This window comes from Sciurus carolinensis (assembly GCF_902686445.1).
Source record: "Sciurus carolinensis chromosome 19 unlocalized genomic scaffold, mSciCar1.2 SUPER_34, whole genome shotgun sequence".
Taxonomy (NCBI): domain Eukaryota; kingdom Metazoa; phylum Chordata; class Mammalia; order Rodentia; family Sciuridae; genus Sciurus; species Sciurus carolinensis.
Genome location: NW_025920112.1, coordinates 2691283 through 2713007, shown reverse-complemented (window position 1 = coordinate 2713007; position 21725 = coordinate 2691283). Strand labels below are relative to the sequence as shown.

Genomic DNA, 21725 nt, shown 5'->3' with positions numbered 1-21725 from the left:
ATGTCCAGAATATCTTAAATAGTGAACAGAATAGAGGCAAGAGATAGGAAGCAGATGGCAGCTAAAAGAAGGAGACAAAATTAACTAAAATAATGAAAAAGTAAGAGGAAAAGGAAACAGAAAAAATAAGCTATTAATGGAGAAATAGCGAAGGGCAATAAGATGGATAAACCATATGAATGCTGTATGGAACATTTCAAGCAAACATCAACTGATTTCATCTCTTTGGGATTGTTCCCATCATCAAGAACTGGCCTTTTCCTCTCCGTCTTCATTGTTCTCATCTTCCTAATGGCTCTAATTGGCAATATTTGCATGATCCTTCTCATTCTCCTGGATATCCATCTCCACACACCCATGTATTTCTGCTTAGTGAGCTGTCCTTCATTGATCTAATCTACATCTCCTCAATTGTCCCTAAGACGATTTATGTTTTTCCATTTGTAAAAAATGTGATCACATTCACTGGGTGTGGGATTCAGAATTTCTTTTTCCTGATTTCAATAGGTTCCAAAGCCTGATTGTTGCCATCTATGGCCTATGACTATTATGTGGCAATTTGCTGCCACTCCACTATCCCATTAACATAAGAAGAAAAAAGGGGGAGATCCAAGACATCGGACTAGAGGGAGGCTACGTTCCTTGTTCACCAAATGCTTGAGGTTCACCTCCCGATCGTTCGACAACAGTCAGCCAACTGATCGCCAACCGCCAGTGGAGCACCAGCTGCCTACTGATGCCTGTAAGTTCACTGTTACAGTACCTGCAGGTTTGATTATACGTGGCTGCCACCATTTTGAGACAACAGCCAGGACCTGTAGGACCCCTGGCCGGACTGACTGAGTCCCATATCCAGGATCCCTCAGCCTGACCGATCACTCCCTGCCTCTGGGGCCCTCACATCGACTGACTACTCCCTGCTGCCAGGACACCCAGACCAACTGACTGTGCCCTATCACCAGGACCCCAGACCGACTGATTGCACCCAGCCTCCAGGATCCCACAACCACACCAAAAACACCAGACCTCAAGGACCCCTGCCAGGCCAAGTGCATCCCTTCTCAAGGACCTCCAGCTGACCACATCCACCCCTGAGCTGCAGCTCCCGATTTGCCAACACATTTCGAAGACAGAGTGGCCATCTTGGATAATCCTGGAAGCCTTAGCTCCAATCTTTCAGTGGAGCAAATCCCATCCTGAGACGCCTGCTGGAGGCTTGAAACTCATTGTCAGGTACCTCTCATGCATCAGGCTACTGAACTCTGGGAGGTTTCATTACTATATAACTGTTTTACACTAGATTTACTTTTTTCTCCTTTTTAAAAAAATTTAAGTTTTAATTTCTTTACTTTTCTTGCTTTCTTTTCCTTTTATTTACCTGTTCCATCAGAGTCTCTTTCTCCCTTTTTTGCATGCTAACATCCAATTTCTTTTGATTACACTCTCACCCTTTCTATTTCTAGAACTTCTGTATATTCTTTTCTTATCCCATTAACAGCCACATTCTACATCCCTCTGCATCCTCTTTGTCCTCCATTAGAAACTGCAGACCTTATAGCAAACCTGTTTCTCTTACCAAAAATAATATTTGAACTCATTTTGTTTATTATGAAAATTTTGTTATTGTCCCCATAGGGGCTATTTGGTCTAGGATTGCATAGTGTCTGATTTAGGCACTGCAACTATTGATCTCCCCTTAAAGAAAGGGTTTTGGAAACTTATAGGGCCACTATAAGCCTATAGGGGGAAATCTGCAATACCCCAGCTCTGCACTGCTAGAGGGGAAGATACATGAACAACATGAAAAAACAAGGGAAGAAAATGATCCAAACAAATCTAGATTCTATAGTAATAGAATCCAATGACAGTATGTTAGAAGAAATGTCAGAAAAGGATTTCAGATTATACATGATTAAGATGATTCACGAAGCAAAGGATGAGATAAGAGAGCAAATGCAGGCAATGAATGAAAATACCAATAAACTGAAAGAGCACCTGCAGGAAGCAAAAGATCATTTCAACAAAGAGAGATTGTAAAAAAAAAAAAAAAAAAAACAAATGGAAATCCTTGAAATGAAGGAGACAATAAACCAAATAAAAAACTCAATGGAAAGCATCACCAAAAGACTAGACCACTTGGAAGACAGAACCTCAGACATGAAGATAAAATATTTAATCTTGAAAATAAAGTCACCCAAACACAGAAGATGGTAAGAAATCATGAACAGAATCTCCAAGAAAGATGGGACATTATGAAAAGACCAAATTTAATGATTATTGGGATTGAGGAAGGCACAGAGATACAAGCAAAAGGAATGAACAACCTATTCAATGAAATAATATCAGAAAATTTCCCAAACCTGAAGAATGAAATGGAAAATCAAATACAAGAGGCTTACAGAACACCAAATGCACAGAATCACAACAGATCCACAACAAGGCACATATAATGAAAATGTCTAACATTCAAAATAAAGATAGGATTTTGAAGACCACGAGAGAAAAGCATCAGATTACATATATGGTGAGACCAATACAGATAGCAGCAGACTTCTCAACCCAGACTCTAAAAGCTAGCAGGACCTGAACCAACATTTTTCAAGCTCTGAAAGAACATGGTTGCCATCCAAGAATCTTATACCCAGCAAAACTAACCTTCAGATTTGAAGATGAAATTAAATCTTTCCATGATAAATGAAAGTTAAAAGAATTTACAAATAGAAAGTCTGCACTACAGAATGTTCTCAACAAAATGTTCCATGAGGAGGAAATGGAAAACAACACTGTAGGTCAGCAAAGGGAGGAACTACCTTAGAGAAAAACCACTCAAATGAGAAACCAAGCCAACTTGAAAACCAAAAATAAGCCAAATGACTGGGAATACAAATCATTTCTCAATAATAACCCTGAACATTAATGACCTAAACTCATCAATCAAAAGACATAGACTGGCAGAATGGATTAAAAAGAAAAACCCGACAATATGCTGCCTGCAAGAGACTTGTCTCATAGAAAGAGACATCCACAGACTAAAGGTGAAAGGATGGGAAAAAACCTACCACGCACATGGACTCAGTAAAAAAGTAGGGGTTTCCATCCTTATATCAGATAAATTGGACTTTAGGCCAAAGTTACTCAGAAGGGATAAAGAAGGACATTTCATACTTCTTAAGCAAACCATAAATCAGGAAGACATAATGATAGTAAATATGTGTGCCCCAAACAATGGTGCATCCCTGTACATCAAACAAATCCTTCTCAATTTTAGGAATCACATAGACCACAACACAATAATTCTGGGTGACTTTAACACACGCTGTCACCACTAGATAGATCTTCCAAACAAAATCCAACCAAAGAAACCATAGAACTCAATAACACAATCAATAACCTAGACTTAATAGACATATATAAAATATTCCATCCATCAACGAGTGGATACACTTTCTTCTCAGCAGCACATGGAATCTTCTTGAAAATAGACCATGTGTTATGCCACAAAGCAGTCCTTAGGAAATGCAAAAAAGTAGAGATACTGCCTTGTGTTCTATCAGATCATAATGGACTGAGAGTAGAAATCAATGACAAAATAAAAAAGGGAAATTACTCCAACACTTGGAGACTAAAAAATATGCTATTGAATGAAACATGGATAACACAAAACATCAGGGAGGAGATAAAGAAATTCTTAGAGGTCAATGAGAATAATGATACAACATATCAAAATCCCTGGGACACTATGAAAGCGGTACTAAGAGGAAAATTCATTTCATGGAGCACATTCCAGAAAAGAATGAAAAGTCAACAACTAAATGACCTAACATTACAGCTCAAAGCCCTAGAAAAAGAAGAACAGAATAACAACAAAAGTAGTAGAAGACAGGAATAATTAAAATCAGAGCTGAAATCAATGAAATTGAAAAAAAAATACTATTCAAAAAATTGACAATACAAAAAGTTGGTTCTTTGAAAAAGTAAACAAAATAGACAAACCCTTAGCCACACTAACAAAGAGAAGGAGAGAGTAGATTCAAATTACTAAAATACATGATACAAAAGGAAATATCATGACAGACACCACTGAGATACAGAACATAATGAGACACTACTTTGAAACTGTATTCCAACAAAATAGAAACTACTGAAGACATTGACAAATTTCTAGAGACATATGCTCCTCCCAAACTGAACCAGGAGGACATACACGATTTAAACAGATGAATATCAAGCAATGAAATAGAATAAGCCATTAAAAATCTACCATACAAGAAAAGGCCAGGACCAGATGGATTCTCAGCCGAGTTCTACAAGACCTTCAAAGAAGAACTCATTCCAATACTTCTCAAAGTATTCCAGAAAATAGAAAAGGAGGGTACCCTTCTGAACTCATTCTATGAAGCTAATATCACCCTCCTACCCAAACCAGGAAAAGACACATCAAGGAAAGAAACGTATAGACCAATATCCTTGATGAATATAGATACAAAAATCCTTAACAAAATATTGGCAAACCATATTCAAAAACATATTAAGAAAATTGTGCACCATGATCAAGTGGGGTTCATTCCTGGACTGCAAAGATGGTTCAACATTTGTAAATCAATAAACATAATCCATCATGTCAATAGACTTAAGGATAAGAATCACATGGTTATTTGAATTGATGCAGAAAAAGCGTTTGACAAAATACAACACCCATCATGCTCAAAACACTAAAAAAAATTAGGGATAGTAGGAACATACCTGAACATTGTAAAGGCTATTTATGCTAAGCCCATGTCCAACATCATTCTTAATGGAGAAAACCTGAAACCATTCCCTTTTAAAATGGGAACAAGACAGGGATATCCTCTTTCACCACTTCTATTCAACATTGCCCTCAAAACTCTAGCCAGAGCAATTAGGCAGAATAAAGAAATTAAAGGGATACGAATAGGAAAAGAGGAACTTAAGCTGTCACTATTTGCGGATGACATGATTCTATATTTAGAGCATCCAAAAACCTCCTCCAGAAAACTTCTAGACCTCATCAATGAATTCAGCAAAATAGCAGGCTATAAAATCAACATGCATAAATCTAAAGCATTTTTATATGCAAGCGACAAAACAGCTGAAAGGGAAATGAGGAAAACAACTCCATTTGCAATAGCCTCAAAAAAGTAAAATAAAATAAAATACTTGGGAATCAATCTAACCAAAGATTTAAAAGATCTCTACAATGAAAACTACAAAACATTGAAAAAAGAAATTAAGGAAGACCTTAGAATATGGAAAGATCTCCCATGCTCTTGGATAGGAAGAATTAATATTGTCAACATGGCCATACTACCAAAAGTGCTATACAGATTCAATGCAATTCCAATTAAAATCCCAATGATGTACCTTACAGAAATAGAGCAAGCAATCATGAAATTCATCTGGAAGAATAAGAAACCCAGAATAGCTAAAGCAATACTTAGCAGGAAGAGTGCAGCAGGGGGTATCGCAATACCAGAACTTCAGCTATACTACAAAGCAACAGTATCAAAAACAGCATGGTATTGGCACCAAAATAGACAGGTAGATCAATGGTATGGAATAGAGGACATGGACACAAACCCAAATAAATACAATTTTCTCATACTAGACAAAGGGGCCAAAAATATGCAATGGAGAAAAGATAGCTCTTCAACAAATGGTGCTGGGAAAACTGGAAATCCATATGCAACGGAAGGAAAGTAAACCCCTATCTCTCACCCTGCACAAAAATAAACTCACAATGGATCAAGGACCTTGAAATCAGACCAGAGACCTTGCATCTTATAGAAGAAAAAGTAGGTCCAAATCTTCAACTTGTTGACTTAGGATCAGACTTCCGTAACAGAACTCCCATAGCACAAGAAATAAAAGCAAGAATCAATAACTGGGATAGATTCAAACTAAATAGCTTTCTCTCAGCAAAGCAAACTATCAGCAATGTGAAGAGAGAGCCTACAGAGTGGGAGAATATCTTTGCCACTCATACTTCAGATAGAGCACTAATTTCCAGAATATATAAAGAACTCAAAAAACTCTACACGAAGAATACAAATAACCCAATCAACAAATGGGCTAAGGATATGAACAGACACTTCACAGAAGAAGATCTACAAGCAATCAACAAACATATGAAAAATTGTTCACCAGCTTTAGTAATAAGAGAAATGCAAATCAAAACTACACTGAGATTCCATCTCACCCCAAGTAGAATGGTGATTATCAAGAATACAAGCAACAATAAGTGTTGGAGAGGATATGGGGAAAAAAGTACACTTGTACATTGCTGGTGGAACTACAAATTAGTGCAGCCACTCTGGAAAGCAGTGTGGAGATTCCTTAGAAAACTTGGAATAGACCTACCATTTGACCCAGCTATCCCACTCCTCAGCCTATACCCAAAGGTCTTAAAATCAGCACACTACAGAGATACAGCCACATCAATGTTCATAGCTGCTTAATTCACAATAGTCAGATTATGGAACCAACCTTCATGTCCTTCAATTGATGAATGGATAAAGAAACTGAGGTATATATATACAATGGAATATTACTCAGCTATAAAGAATAATAAAATTATGGCATTTGCAGTCAAATGGATGAAATTGGAGAATATCATGTTAAGTGAGATAAGCCAATCTCAAAAATCCAAAAGACGAATGATCTCACAGATAAGCGGATTGTGACACGTAATGGGGGGTAGGAGGGGGCAAGAATGGAGGAAGCAGGGACTGTAGAGAGGGAAAAGAGAGGTGGAAGTGGTGGGGGGAAGGAAAAAAATAACGGAATGAATCAAACATATTTACTCTATGTAAATGTATGAGTATGCAAATGGTATGCTGTTACTCCATGTACAAACAGAGACAACATGTATCCCATTTGTTTACAATAAAAATAAATTAAAAAAATAAATAAAAATAAAAATAAAAGGAAAGAAAAAATAAAATAAAATAAATAAACATAATAAAATTTAAAAAATAGATAAAAGAGTGTGTGTGCTCATGAAATTGGGTTCTTGGACGATGGGCTCTGCCAACTCCTGTGCTCACACCATATATGCTCTCCATATCCCTTACTGCATTTCCACAGCCTTCAATCATTTCTTCTGTGATGTCCCTGTCATGTCGACCCTTGCCTACATGGACAATTGGGTGGATGAGTACACAGCATTTGTGAGCCCCACACTTTTTCTTGTGTTTTCATTCAGTGTAACTCTTGGCTCCTATGATCATATCCTCCTTGGTCTCTGCCACATGTAGGCAGGGGAAGAGAGGAAATAGGCCTGCTCCACTTGCAGCACCCACCTCACTGTGGTGACTTTCCACTAGACCCCCTTTGCTTACACTTACCTACACCCAAGACCCCTCATGTCTCCAGCAGAGGACAAGGTTCTGGCTGTCTTCTACACCATCCTCATTCCAATGCTCAACCCCATCATCTACAGCCTGAGGAAGGAGGAAATGGGGCAGTGAGCAGATGGACTCAAAGTATCTCTTCTATTTAAGTGTAAATCAACTTTCTCCAGGACTTACCTGCAAGTCCATTCAGCAATGTGTAGTACATTAAAATATTATTTCATTCCTGGAGTGAGGAGATTACGAATAATATAGAATATATGATAATTCCTCATGTCTATACAAAATTCTCTCATTAATTACTTGTAATTTGAAGCAAGACTTTTATTTTATTATTGTACAATTTTACTGACATTCTACAGAACCAATAGTTGTTATCCATCAGAGACTAATTCCTTTCTTCTGTATATGCCCACTCTTGTTTAGTGATTAACATTTCTTCATTTGTTTCACTTCTAATATGGATTACTGATTCTTGATCCTTCTAATATTAATAATTGTTATCAGCCTATAAAGTTCACCATGAAATTAAAGGCATTTGGGTCTCATTGCTTGTAACCCAGAGAATAATTTATTTAAACAAATATTTTCTGTATCAAGGTACTTGATTAATCAATTAAATATATTCTACCACACATATGACAATTTTTTAAATCAAATAAACCCATCCTTATCCCATCCATAGGTATGAACATTATTCCCTTGTTAATTTTGAAAATCACTTAAAAATTTTCCTGAGACAGCATGGCACTCTGTAGCCAGGTTGACCTCCAACCCTGGACTCAAGGGATCCTCCTGCCTCTGTCTCCTGAGTGATTGAGATGGGAGGCCATGGGAACATCTTGACCCACATCAAGGACTTCCAGAAGAATTCTGGCTCTTGGGCACACAGCATGAATCTTATTTATAAAATAACTAAAAATATCTACTATCTCAAAGACAAGTATGATTCAGGAATTACTCATGAATCAAACAATGAAATTTTAACATAGTAGAACAACAGCTCCATTTCATTTAAAATTCTTCTCTCATGTTTTCCTCTAGAACCACCCTAGAGTTTTATATCTCTTCAAACTTGGTACTTGAGATTATGAGGTGCTCACTAACTCCCTCCATGGAGCCCTTGGGGACAAGAGTAGTGTGTTAGGAGCTTTCCTTTCACAGGATTCCTGCATTGGGTAGAAGTCGAGAGGGTTTCTCCCTCAGGGCTTCTCTATCTGGACACAACAGCCTGACTTGCCCACCTTTCAGGCCAAGGTTGTTGAGTCCTCTGTGGAAGCCATAGACATGACCTAGAGTGTACTAGAAATGCACCTGTTGTACCATTCAAAGGCAGTTTATTAAAAATAACAAGTGCCCCAAGTTCTCACATGCAACAACATTGAAAAATTGATGCAGTGTGCTTCCAGTAAAGTCTTTGCTAGGAATTTTAAAAGTTCAAATATTTTTAAGACCTTAGAAATTTTAAATGGATCAATCATCCTTTGTGAAAGATGAGATAATTATTTTATTTAATAAAAACCATGAGAAATTTGTGAACATGTTAGACACTTCATGCAATATAATCTTAATTGCTGATTTTGTGTGTGTATGTGTGTGCTGAAGATTGAGTGCAGAGCAGTTACTCTACCTCTGAGATATATCCCCAGTCCTATTGCTGAGTATCTTTATAATAATATTTCACAAACCAGTAATAAAATACTATTCATGAATTATTTAACAGAGGATAACTTTCATAATTTATTGAGCATTTCCAATAGAAAAGAAACAATTTGAACACACATAATACCTCAAATATGTTAACAAATTCTGTATATGTGATATTGTAGAAATTTCATCTTGTGTTTTATTCATTTAGGTTCTTTTTATAGCTCTGTGCCTTTTGACAATATAAAACAAACTGGGAATAAGATTACCATATTGAGAAACATTCCTAGGGGCCAGTAATATGCATATACTGAATAAGAACATATAAAACATAGGAACAGAATAATTCTGAGACATTCTCAATGAATGTATCTGTTTCTGTCTGTAGTATGTTGATTCTTGACATACCTTGAGAACATCTCAACACCTGGCTGAAACTCACTCCTCAACCTGGGCCCAGGGCCGTCTTGTGTCATTACTGACTGGACCTCTGTTGTTCAGGTCTGAGGAATGCCCTCATGAATACAAGAAAATCATGGACCTCAGCACAGGTGAAGGGACACTGACCCATGGAAGCTCCAATTCTCCATGGAGATCTCTAAGATGAGAAGATGAAGAGGAGTGATGGAGAGGTACATTTGCTTGAAAAAGAATCAAGAAGTTTACCCAGAAAAAGGCTTGTTCATTGATGACCATTGGACACGGGCGAGCAAGGCAGTGAGATTTGAATGCGGAGTAATGAAAGGTACTTATCCCTTTCAAGTGTTTACTTTTATTCATCATGTGAAAGGAGAGAATTTTGCTTGAGGAATAGATCTGAAGTTCACGTTGAATCACAGCATTCAGCAGAAATCCTGAAGTGTGAAATACAGAAGACAGGAAGTGACTTCCAGTCAATTTACAAGTGTGCTCTCTGCCTGACCAGAGAGATGAGGTAATGGGGGAGGCAGGGTGCACTGCCTGGTAGCATACCATGATGGACAGGTAAAGCTCCAGAAAGAACTGAACACTCAGAATCCAAGGTTCATTAAGGATGTGATTCCTATTTCCCTATTTGGATTCTGTATTGTTTTATTTTTGCTATGTTTCTTTTCTATGTTTGATTTCCCATGAGTGATGATGAACTATATGATGCTCTGTATATTATTAGTGCTTTTTGATTAGTAAATTACCTTGTATGAACTTCATGATTCCAATTAAATACTTGGAAATTATTGGTGCTTTTTCAATTATGATTAGTGTTTTTATTTGTTCTAATTAGTTGTACCTGACAGTAGAATATATTTATACACTTTCATAAACCACACATAAAGGAGTGTAATTTCTCATTTTTCTGATTGTACATATTGCAGAATCACATGCTGTCATATATATACATGAGGTAATAATGTCTCTTTCACTCTGCTTTCTTTCCTATCCCATGCCCCTTCCACTCTATTCACTCCTCTCTACCTAAAATAAAGCATCTATATTCTTTCCTAGAACTTCACTCCTTATTGTGATTTAGCATCCACATATCAGAGAAAACATTTGTATATTCATATATATACACACACACAAATGGTGATGACAGTCTCAGTGAAGGAGATTCTCAGCACTACTGGTCCCACTCTCTTGAAGCCAGTTGTGCCCTTCAGGTTCACCGTGTGTTTCTCAAGCAGCTCACAATAATAATAATAAACACTATATATATATATATATATATATATATATATATATACATTTATATACTAGTGTTACTCATTTATATTTTTATTAGTACTAATTAGTTGTACATGACAGTAGAATGCATTTATACAATTTTACAGATCACACATAAATAAAACATAATCTCTCATTTTTCTGATTATACATATTGCAAGATCACATAGATCATGCAGTCTACAATAAGCTTTTAGTAAGAGCACAAGAGTGATTAAAATTACTAATGTATAGAACACAGTCTTAAATTTTTAATTAAAGGAAATGATTGAGGAAACCATGTGATTGACAGCTGCACTATCGTTTCCAGATTTGGCTTTTAAAGTTAATTTTGGTCAATTGTGGTTTCTCTATGCTTTTAACAACACAAATTGCTTTCTATAACTTCCTTTTTTTTAAATGCAAATTCTCAGGGAGGTAAAAATAATAGTATCTACATTAGCAACCAGGAAGTGTTTGTTTTTTGTGGGGGGCTGAATCAAACAGGCATACTTTTCAGAAGCAATCTCAACACTTTGTCATTAGGCATCTGTGCAGATAACAAGACTAGGAGTGAATGTGAAGGTTGTTAAGTTGGTGGTGATGACAATGGCAGTGAAGGAGACTCTCAGCACTACTGGTCTCACTCTTCATGTTCCCTGTGTGTTTCTCAAGGCAGCTCACAAAGCCACACGGCTTCTCTGTATTCTCTGCTCCACTTAGTAGGTATAGGATACCACATTTCACTCACCAGTAAAACTGACATATCTTATAAGTAAAGGGCTAGAAATAGGTTGACTCATGAAAAAAAAAATAAAAAAACTTTCTCCAGTGAACTTGTAAGATGAAGCAGAATAAACCCAATCGAATTCCAAAGCAAACATCAAGGACTGAATTCTTATAATTAATTTCTAACCATCCATGAAAGTCTCTATCTGTTGTCCTATTTATCTATTAATGCTGATACAACATTCTGGAATTTCATGGATGTATATACTTTAGAAGCAAAGAAACAAACATGCACTGGGTATTCTGCACATGTTTATGCTCTAAAAGTATATTTTTCTAACTTTCTAACCTTCTGAACAGCTGAAAATTCACCCTCATTAAATCTACCAGGAGATCAAGAGTCAGTGCACTCTTTCTGTCTTCCTTAGTAGACTCTGCTGTGGAGACACTTGAAGGGAGGTGCATCTCACAAAATCCCTCCAGGGACACTCTGAGGACTCTCTGTGTCCAGAAGCCAGGGGACACTTTAGTGTCATCTGAGACTCCTGAAGAGCTATTCACAGTGCTGTGAATTCTGGGTAGCTAAAGTTCATGCAGTGGCTCTTCTCACAGATGTACACAGCTGTGACCAGCTTCCTTAAAGACTGACTCTGTCTTTATGGAATCCATAACCTAAAGCTTCCTGGTGAAATTTAAGTGGCTCCTGGTTTATTGGCAGGCTCAGGATGTCTCAGGTGGAGAAAAGGAAATGAAATTCTAGTTTCTATAAAGTATGGTGGAGAGTTTTGAGGACATTAAAGGCAGGCATTTATTCATTTCAATCTTCAGTGTGTGTGTTTGTGTATGTGTGTGTGTGGGTGTGTGTGTATTTGTGACTGCCAGTCCTTTTTGATAGTCTATTTAGAGACAGGGTCTTGCTGAGTTGCTTAGGACATTCCTAGGTTGCTGAGGCTGGTTTGAATTTGTGATCTTCCTGCCTTAGCCTCCCAAGCACTGGGCTTACAGTCCTGTGCCACTGTGCCTAAGAAGGACATATTCATGAAGAAATTCAACAAAAGAAGTTCAAGATCATTAAGCTAAGAAACATTTTTAAATGCTGGAGAATCTTCAAAGAAAAAGTGAATAATTAAGAACCATGCCATGAGGGGGTTTCAAGATGGTGGACTAGAGGGTGACTGCATTTCATGTTGCTCCAGGATGCAGGATTCAAAAGAGGAGACAGTGAGAGACTTGGGACCACTCAAAGCCACCAGGTGAGTCTCTCACATTGGAGTGGCATCCCGGATGAGGCAGTAGTCCTGGAATGAAGGGAACTTTGTGAAGTAGAGTTACCCAGTGAGACGCCCCTCCCCTCGCTGGAGCGGTAAACACGGACAACTGGGAACATCGTAGAGGTGGCTATTCAGCACAGCGCTTGGACTCGAAGCAACCACTGGGGCTCTGGGTGGCTGCCTGAGGAGGAGCTGCGTGGCGAGCTGTTTGGACTCAGCGCAACTGCTCCTGAACACCGGGGGGCTGCCCGGAGGAACAGAAGGAGCATGGCAGGTCGCTTGGACTTGGAGGGACTACATCAGAGCTACAGGCGGTTGCCAGAGGAGGTGCTGCGTGGTGAGCTGTTTAGACTCAGAGTGACCACTTCTGAACACCGGAGGACTGCTCGGAGGAAGAGGAGGAGTGCGGCAGGTCGCTTGGTCTAGGAGTGACTGCATCAGAGCTCTGGGTGCCTGCTCAGAGGAGGAGGCGAGTGGTGAGTTGTTTGGACTCAAAGCGACCGCTCCTGAACACCGGTGGCCTGCCCGGAGGAGGAGCGCAGTGGGTCGCTTGGTCTTGGAGCGACCGCTACTGAACACCCGGGGGGCAACCCCGAGGAGGAGGAGGAACGGAGTGGGTGACTTGGACTCGGAGTGACTGCCTAGGGCTATGGGCGGTTGGCGGGAGACGCGAAGTGAGTTGCTTGAACTCCTAGTGACTGTGTCAAAACACCTGGCAGCTGTCTGGAGGAAGAGGTGTGTGGCACGTCTCTGGGACTCGGACCTATTCTATGGGGCTCCAGGTGGCGGCTCAGAGGAGGGGCTGCATAGCCAGGTGATTAGGTACAGAGCAGGGTCCCAGGACCTAGGCTGCTTCTTGGTGGAAGAGCTGCACAGAGACACGCTTAGGAGCGGAGCAAAGATTCCAGGACTGCGGGCAGATTCTCTGAGGAGAGGCAGCCTAAGGAGACTCATCTGCGAATGGTGAGGCTCCCAGGCCCAGGAGATAGGTCCGGGCCCCTGGGAACGTTGCAGAGGAAGGCAGCCCAGCCCAGGCGGTAGTTGTAGATTGAGGGGAACTGACCAGCGAGACCTCCCCACTGGGTGAGTCTTCCCCGCTGGGTGAGGTTTTCCCACAAGGTCGGTAAAACCAGAGACACAGGCACAAACAGGCCATGCCTCTGCCTGCAGCCTAGTTCCCCTTTGGATGACCATTGGTCAACAAGTGGAGGCACCACTGCCCACTAGCAGGGAATATACTCCACCTGAGGGTCACCACCCCTAGAGAGGCAGCTTCCTTGGGGAGCACCACATTATCAACTTCCTCCAAGACTTCAGGCTACTGAAGGATAAGAGGGGATATACTAGCAATCTTCAGGGACATTATAAGTCAATAGAGGAAATCTGCAATATCTTAATGATCCACGGATTCCTGAACAATATGAGAAAACAAGGGAAGAAAATGCCCCAAACAAATCTAGATGTTACATCAATAAAATCCAACGACAGCATGGCAGAAGAAATGACAGAAAGGGAGTTCAGAATGTACATAATTAAAATGATCAGAGAAGCAAACAATGAGATGAAAGAGCAAATGCAGGCATTGAATGATGAAATGAAAGAGCAAATGCAGGCATTGAATGATCACACCAATCAACAGTTAGAAGAGCAAATACAAGAAGCAAAAGATCATTTCAATAAAGAGTTAGAGATATTGAAATAAAACCAAACAGAAATCCTTGAAATGAAGGAAACAATAAACCAAATTAAGAACTCCATAGAAAGCATAACCAATAGGATAGAACACCTGGAAGACAGAACCTCAGATATTGAAGACAAAATATTTAACCTTGAAAACAAAGTTGAACAAATAGAGAAGATGGTAAGAAATCATGAACAGAATCTAAAAGAACTATGGAATATCATGAAAAGGCCAAATTTGAGAATTATTGGGATTGAGGAAGCTTAGAGAAACAAACCAAAGGAATGAACAATCTATTCAATGAAATAATATCAGAAAATTTCCCAAATCTGAAGAATGAAATGGAAAATCAAGTTCAAGAGGCTTATAGGACCCCAAATACACAAAATTACAACAGACCCACACCAAGGCACATTATAATGAAAATACCGAACATACAAAATAAATTTTGTATAAATTTTAAAGGCTGTGAGAGAAAAGAACCAAATTACATTCAGGGGGAAACCAATGCGGATATCAGCAGATTTTTCAATCCAGACCCCAAAAGCTAGAAGAGCCTGGAACAACATTTTTCAAGCTCTGAAAGAAAACAGATGCCAACTAAGAATTTTATACCCAGGAAAACTTAACTTCAAATTTGACGATGAAATAAAATCATTCCATTGTAAACAAAAGCTAAAAGAATTTACAAAAAGAAAGCCAGCGTTACAGAACATTCTCAGCAAAATTTTCCATGAGGAAGAGATAAAAAACAAAGAAGCAAATCAGCAAAGGGAGGAATTATCCTAAAGGAACTGTCAAATAAAGGAGGAACCAAGTTGTGTCAAAAAAATAAATACATAAATAAAATTTTAAAAATGTACCAAATGACCGGGAATACAAATCATATCTCAATAATAACCCTGAATATTAATGGCCTGAATTCATCAATGAAAAGACATAGACTGGCAGATTAGATTAAAAAGAAAGATCCAAAAATATGTTGCCTGCAAGAGACTCACCTCATAGAGAAAGATACCCATAGACTAAAGGTGAAAGGTTGGGGAAAAACATACCATGCACATGGACTCAGCAAAAAAGCTGGAGTATCCATCCTCATTTCAGATAATGTGGACTTCAAGCCAATGTTAGTCAGAAGGGATAAAGAAGGATATTTCATACTGCTTAAGGGAAGCATAAATCAGCAAGATATAACAAACACAAACATCTATGCCCCAAACAGTGGCTCATCCATGTATGTCAAACAAATCCTTCTCAATTTTTGAAACCAAATAGACCATAACACAATAATACTAGGTGATTTTAACACACCTCTCTCACCACTGGACAGATCTTCCAAACCAAAATTGAACAAAGAAACCATAGGTCTCCATAACACAATCAATAATTTAGACTTAACAGACATTTATAGAATATACCATCCAACCAAGAGCGAATACACTTTCTTCTCAGCAGCACATGGATCCTTCTCTAAAATAGACCATATATTATGCCACAAAGCTAATGTTAGCAAATACAAGAAGATAGAGACACTACCTTGTATTCTATCAGATCATAACGGATTGAAGTTAGAAATAAATGAAAGAGTAAAAAACAGAAACTACTCCAACACCTGGGGATTAACAATATGCCATTATATGATGAATGGATAACAGAAGATATTAGGAAGGAAATTAAAAATTCTTAGAGGTAAATGAGAACAAAGAAACATCATATCAAAATCTCTGGGACACTATGAAAGCAGTACTTAGAGGAAGATTTATTTCATGGAGCACATTTAATAAAAGAAGTAAAACTCAACAAATAAATGACCTAACACTACAGCTCAAAGCCCTAGAAAAAGAAGAACAGACCAACACCAAAAGTAGTAGAAGACAGGAAATAGTTAAACTCAGAGCTGAAATCAACGAAATTGAAACAAAAGAAACAATACAAAAAATTGACAAAATAAATAGTTGGTTCTTCGAAAAAATAAACAAAATTGATAAACCTTTAGCTACACTAACAAATAGAAGACGAGAGAAAACCCAAATCACTAAAATTTGGAATGAACAAGGAAATATCACAACAGACACGACTGAAATACAAAACATAATTAGAAGCTATTTTGAAAATCTATACTCCAACAAAATAGAAAATTTCAAAGACATCAACAGGTTTCTAGAGACATATGAATTGCCTAAACTGAACGAGGAGGACATACACAATTTAAATAGACCAATTTCAAGTAATGAAATAGAAGAAGTCATCAAAAGCCTACCAACAAAGAAAAGTCCAGGACCAGATGGGTTCTCAGCCAAGTTCTACAAAACCTTTAAAGAAGAGCTCATTCCAATACTTCTCAAAGTATTCCATAAAATAGAAGAGGAGGGAACCCTCCCAAACACATTCTATGAAGCCAATATTACCCTGATACCTAAACCAGACAGAGACACATCGAGGAAAGAAAATTTCAGACCAATATCCTTAATGAACATCGATGCAAAAATTCTCAGCAAAATTTTAGCAAATCGCATACAAAAACATATTAAAAAGATAGTGCACCATGATCAAGTGGGTTTCATCCCAGGGATGCAAGGTTGGTTCAACATCAGGAAATAAATAAATGTCATTCACCATATCAATAGACTTAAGGTCAAGAATCACATGATTATTTCAATAGATGCAGAAAAAGCATTTGATAAAATACAGCATCCCTTCATGCTCAAAACACTAGAAAAAATAGGGATAGTGGGAACATTCCTTAACATTGTAAGGCCATCTATGCTAAGCCCATGGCTAATATCATTCTAAATGGTGAAAAACTGAAAGCATTCCTCCTAAAAACTGGTAACAAGGCAGGGATGCACTCTTTCACCACTTCTATTCAATATCGTCCTTGAAACTCTAGCCAGAGCAATTAGACAGACCAAAGAAATTAAAGGGATACGAATAGGAAAAGAAGAACTCAAACTATCCCTATTTGCTGATGATATGATTATATACTTAGAGGAACCAGGAATTCCACCAGAAAACTTTTAGAACTCATAAGTGAATTCAGTAAAGTAGCGGGATATAAGATCAATGCACATAAATCTAATGCATTTTTATACATAAGTGATGAATCTTCAGAAAGAGAAATTAGGAAAACTACCCCATTCACAATAGCATCGAAAAAAATAAAATACTTGGGAATCAATCTCACAAAAGAGGTGAAAGACCTCTACAATGAGAACTACAGAACACTAAAGAAAGAAATTAAGGAAGAACCTTAGAAGATGGAAAGATCTCCCATGTTCTTGGATAGGCAGAATTAATATTGTCAAAATGACTATACTACCAAAAGTGCTATACAGATTCAATGCAATTCCAATTAAAATCCCAATGATTGTACCCTACAGAAATAGAGCAAGCAATTATGAAATTCATCTGGAAGAATAAAAAACCCAGAATAGCTAAAGCAATCCTTGGCAGAAAGAGTGAAGCAGGAGGTATCGCAATACCAGATCTTCAACTCTACTACAAAGCAATAGTAACAAAAACGACATGGTATTGGTACCAAAATAGAAAGGTGGATCAATGGTACAGAATAGAGGACACGGACACAAACCCAAATAAATACAATTTTCTCATACTAGACAAAGGGGCCAAAAATATGCAATGGAGAAAAGATAACCTCTTCAACAAATGGTGCTGGGAGAATTGGAAATCCACATGTAACAGAATGAAAGCTAAACCCATATCTCTCACCATGCACAAAACTAAACTCAAAATGGATTAAGGACCTCAGAATCAGACCAGAGACCTTGCATCTTATAGAAGAAAAAGTAGGTCCAGAGCTTCAACATGTCGGCTTAGGACCAGAGTTCCTCAACAGGACTCCCATAGCACAAGAAATAAAAGCAAGAATCAATAACTGGGATAGATTCAAACTAAAAAGCTTTCTCTCAGCAAAGGAAACTATCAGCAATGCAAAGAAAGAACCTACAGAGTGGGAGAAATTCTTTGCCAATCATACTTCAGATAGAGCACTAATCTCCAGAATCTATAAAGAACTCAAAAACTCTACACCAAGAATGCAAATAATCCAATCGACAAATGGGCTAAGGAAATGAATAGACACTTCACAGAAGAAGATCTACAAGTAATCAAGAAACATATGGAAAAATGTTCAACATCTCTAGTAATAAGAGAAATGCAAATCAAAACCAACCTAAGATTCCATATCACCCCAATTAGAATGGCGATTATCAAGAATACAAGCAACAACATGTGTTGGCAAGGATGTGGGGAGAAAGCTACACTCATACATTGCTGGTGGGGCTGCAAATTAGTGCAGCCACTCTGGAAAGCAGTGTGGAGATTCCTTAGAAAACTTGGAATGGAACCACCATTTGACCCAGCTATCCCACTCCTTGGCCTATACCCAAAGGACTTAAAATCAGCATATTACAGAGATACAGCCACATCAATGTTCATAGCTGCTCAGTTCACAATAGCCAGATTGTGGAACCAACCTAGATGTCCTTCAATTGATGAATGGATAAAGAAAATGTGGTATATATATACAATGGAATATTACTCAGCCATAAAGAATGATAAAATTATGGCATTTGCAGGCAAATGGATGAAACTGGAGAATATCATGCTAAGTGAGGTAAGCCAATCTCAGAAATCCAAAGGACAAATGATCTCACTGATAAGTGGATGATGACACATAATGGGTGGTGGGAGGGGTTAGTGTTAGGGTTAGAGTTAGGGTTAGGGAGGGGGGCAAGAATGGAGGAAGGAAGGACTGTATACAGGGAAAAGAGGGAGGGGTGGGGGGAAGGGAAAAATAACAGAATGAATCAAACAACATTACCCTATGTAAATTTATGATTACACAAATGGTATGCCTTGACTCCATGTACAAACAGAGAAACAACATGTATCCCATTTGTTTACAATAAAAAAAAAAGTAGAAACAATATAAGTAACCAACAAGGGAATTGGTTGGACAAATTATTTTTATTCATATATTGAAAAATTATTGAGCCATTGATATAATAGCCAACACTTGTTGACTATTATGTACCAAGCAGTATGCAAAAAGGACTTTATTTGCAGTATCTAGCAATAGCTCCCAAGATAAGTGCTATAATCATCTCCATTTTACTGTTGTAATAGAGTTAAATAATGCATCCAAAGTCAAAGAAAAAAAAAAAAAAACTTGCCATATGCAAGATTACATGTGTTTAATTTTCTCAGGAAAACAGGAATCGCCCATGTAGAGGCCGGTAGCAGCCAAATTCCCCCGGGCCAGTCCCCTGATGGCAGCCTTTGTGCACCTGCAAGCCGGGCTGCAGCCGCACCAGGTCCAGCCCTCAGTCAGCAGCATTGGGTGCGGCGTGGGGGCCTTTGGCCAGGCTCAGGCACAGCAGGCGGCCCTGGAGGTCCAGGTGGCCTGACCCTGCAGGAGCGGGCAGCACACTGTGCAGGACCCAGTGGCCACAGGACGAGCTCTTCCAACCCCTCAGGAACACGCAGGTGCCAGGTGACACCACGCACTGCAACATACCAAGACCGCTGAACACAGCTGCAGGGTCGCCTCCGCCACGCTGTTGTGCTCAGCAAGCGCAGCTGGGTCATGCCAGGGGCGGTGAGCGCTGTGGGAGCGGCTGCGGCTCCAGGGTAGCAAGTCCTTCCAGGTTGGAAGAGGGGCTCCAGGAAGGGTGGGCGGCCGGCCTGCCGCCGTTTGCTCCTGAAGCGAGGTGGGAAGCTGCCGAAGTAGATGCAAAACTCCAGCAAGACTCAACAGCCAAAGCAAATTATGGGTCAGTTAGGAAATGTCACCAGGGATCCAAATGCCGTGATGGTGCTGAGGAACCACGCTGTCCTCACATCTCCTGGGCCACACGGTTGCTGTTGTTTTTCCCTTCAGGAGATTGTCCCTTTGAAAAAGATTATCTGTCTGCTGTGATTTAGCCACTAGATCTAAAGCTCCTGTTTTTACATTGAGGCTTTACATTCGAGTGTTCATTAACTGTGTTTTTAAATCACATTGATTGTAGGAAAGATTATTGTAATAAACCAATAGGACTGGCGTTGTGGTTAATCTTCATGAGGGGAATAATTTTTTCTTAAAAGCAAAATAAAGTTTTATTAATATATTTTTAAATTGAAAGAAAAAAGACAACAGTACCCCACAAATGGATCTCTAGATTCAGTGTAGCCCCTGTAATCCACACTTTGAGAGGCATTGACCAGCTCCCCAAAATCCACACAGATTTGTGAAGAAATCCACACCCATGAACCACTCTTTAAATGCAGGTCAAAATTCTATGTTTTAACACACTGACATCAAAATTCTCACTGAAAACTAGCTCTAGCAGGAGAAAGGATTCCTATAAACGAATGGAAAAATTTGACAATTGAATGATAAACACATTTATGAACAACTCACTTTGGAAAATGGATGAAAAACTTCCATGAAGAAAGAAGTGTTTTCTACAATGATTCTAGGAAAGTGGAATGTTCACCTGCACAAGGATGAAGCTGGAGCCCCAGCCCCAGTCACGCATTAAACATACACTCATCTGTGGTTAGCAAATACATGAAAATATGTTCAACATCTCTCGCAACCAGAGAAAGGCAAGTTAAGACCACACTGAGACTCCGTCCCCTCCAGTCTGAATGACAATTATCAAGAACACAAGCAACAGTAACTCTTGGTGTGGATGTGGGCAAAAAGGGACACTCATACATTGATGATGGGACTGCAAATTGGTGCAAACACTCTGGAAGTCTGTGTAGAGATTCCTCAGAAAACTTGGAAAGGAACCACCATTTGATCCAGTGATCCCACTTGGTGGTTTATACCCAAAGGACTTAAAATTAGCATACTATGGTGAAGGTGGCCATATCAATGTTTATGGCAGTTCAATTCATAAAGATCCAACTATGGAATCAGAATAGGTGCCCTTCAACAGATGATTGGATAATGAAAACCTACTACATATACATAATGGAGTATTACTCCACCATAAAGAAGAGTGAAATTATGGTATTTGTCAGGCAAATGGATAGGACTGGAGACTATCATGGTAACTGAAATAAGCCAATTCCCAGAAATTAAAGGCTAAATTTTCCCTCTGGTATGGAGATGATAACACAAAATAAGGGAGGATGGGGAGGGGGAAAAATAGAAGTCTATTGGATTTGATAACAGGGAATGAAGGAAAGGTGGGGATGGGAATAAGAAAGATAGTCGACTAAACAGGACATCACTTTCTTATGTTCATATATGAGTACATGAGCAGTGTAACTCCACATCATATACAATCACAAGACTGGGATTCTAATTAGAATAAGTTATAATCCATGTAT

General features: G+C 38.8%; 1 pseudogene; it reads left to right on the top strand.

Annotated features, from left to right (window-relative positions):
- The first annotated feature begins 186 nt into the window (after positions 1-186).
- Positions 187-19929, top strand: LOC124973476 (olfactory receptor 2L2-like; annotated as a pseudogene).
- The last annotated feature ends 1796 nt before the right edge of the window (positions 19930-21725 follow it).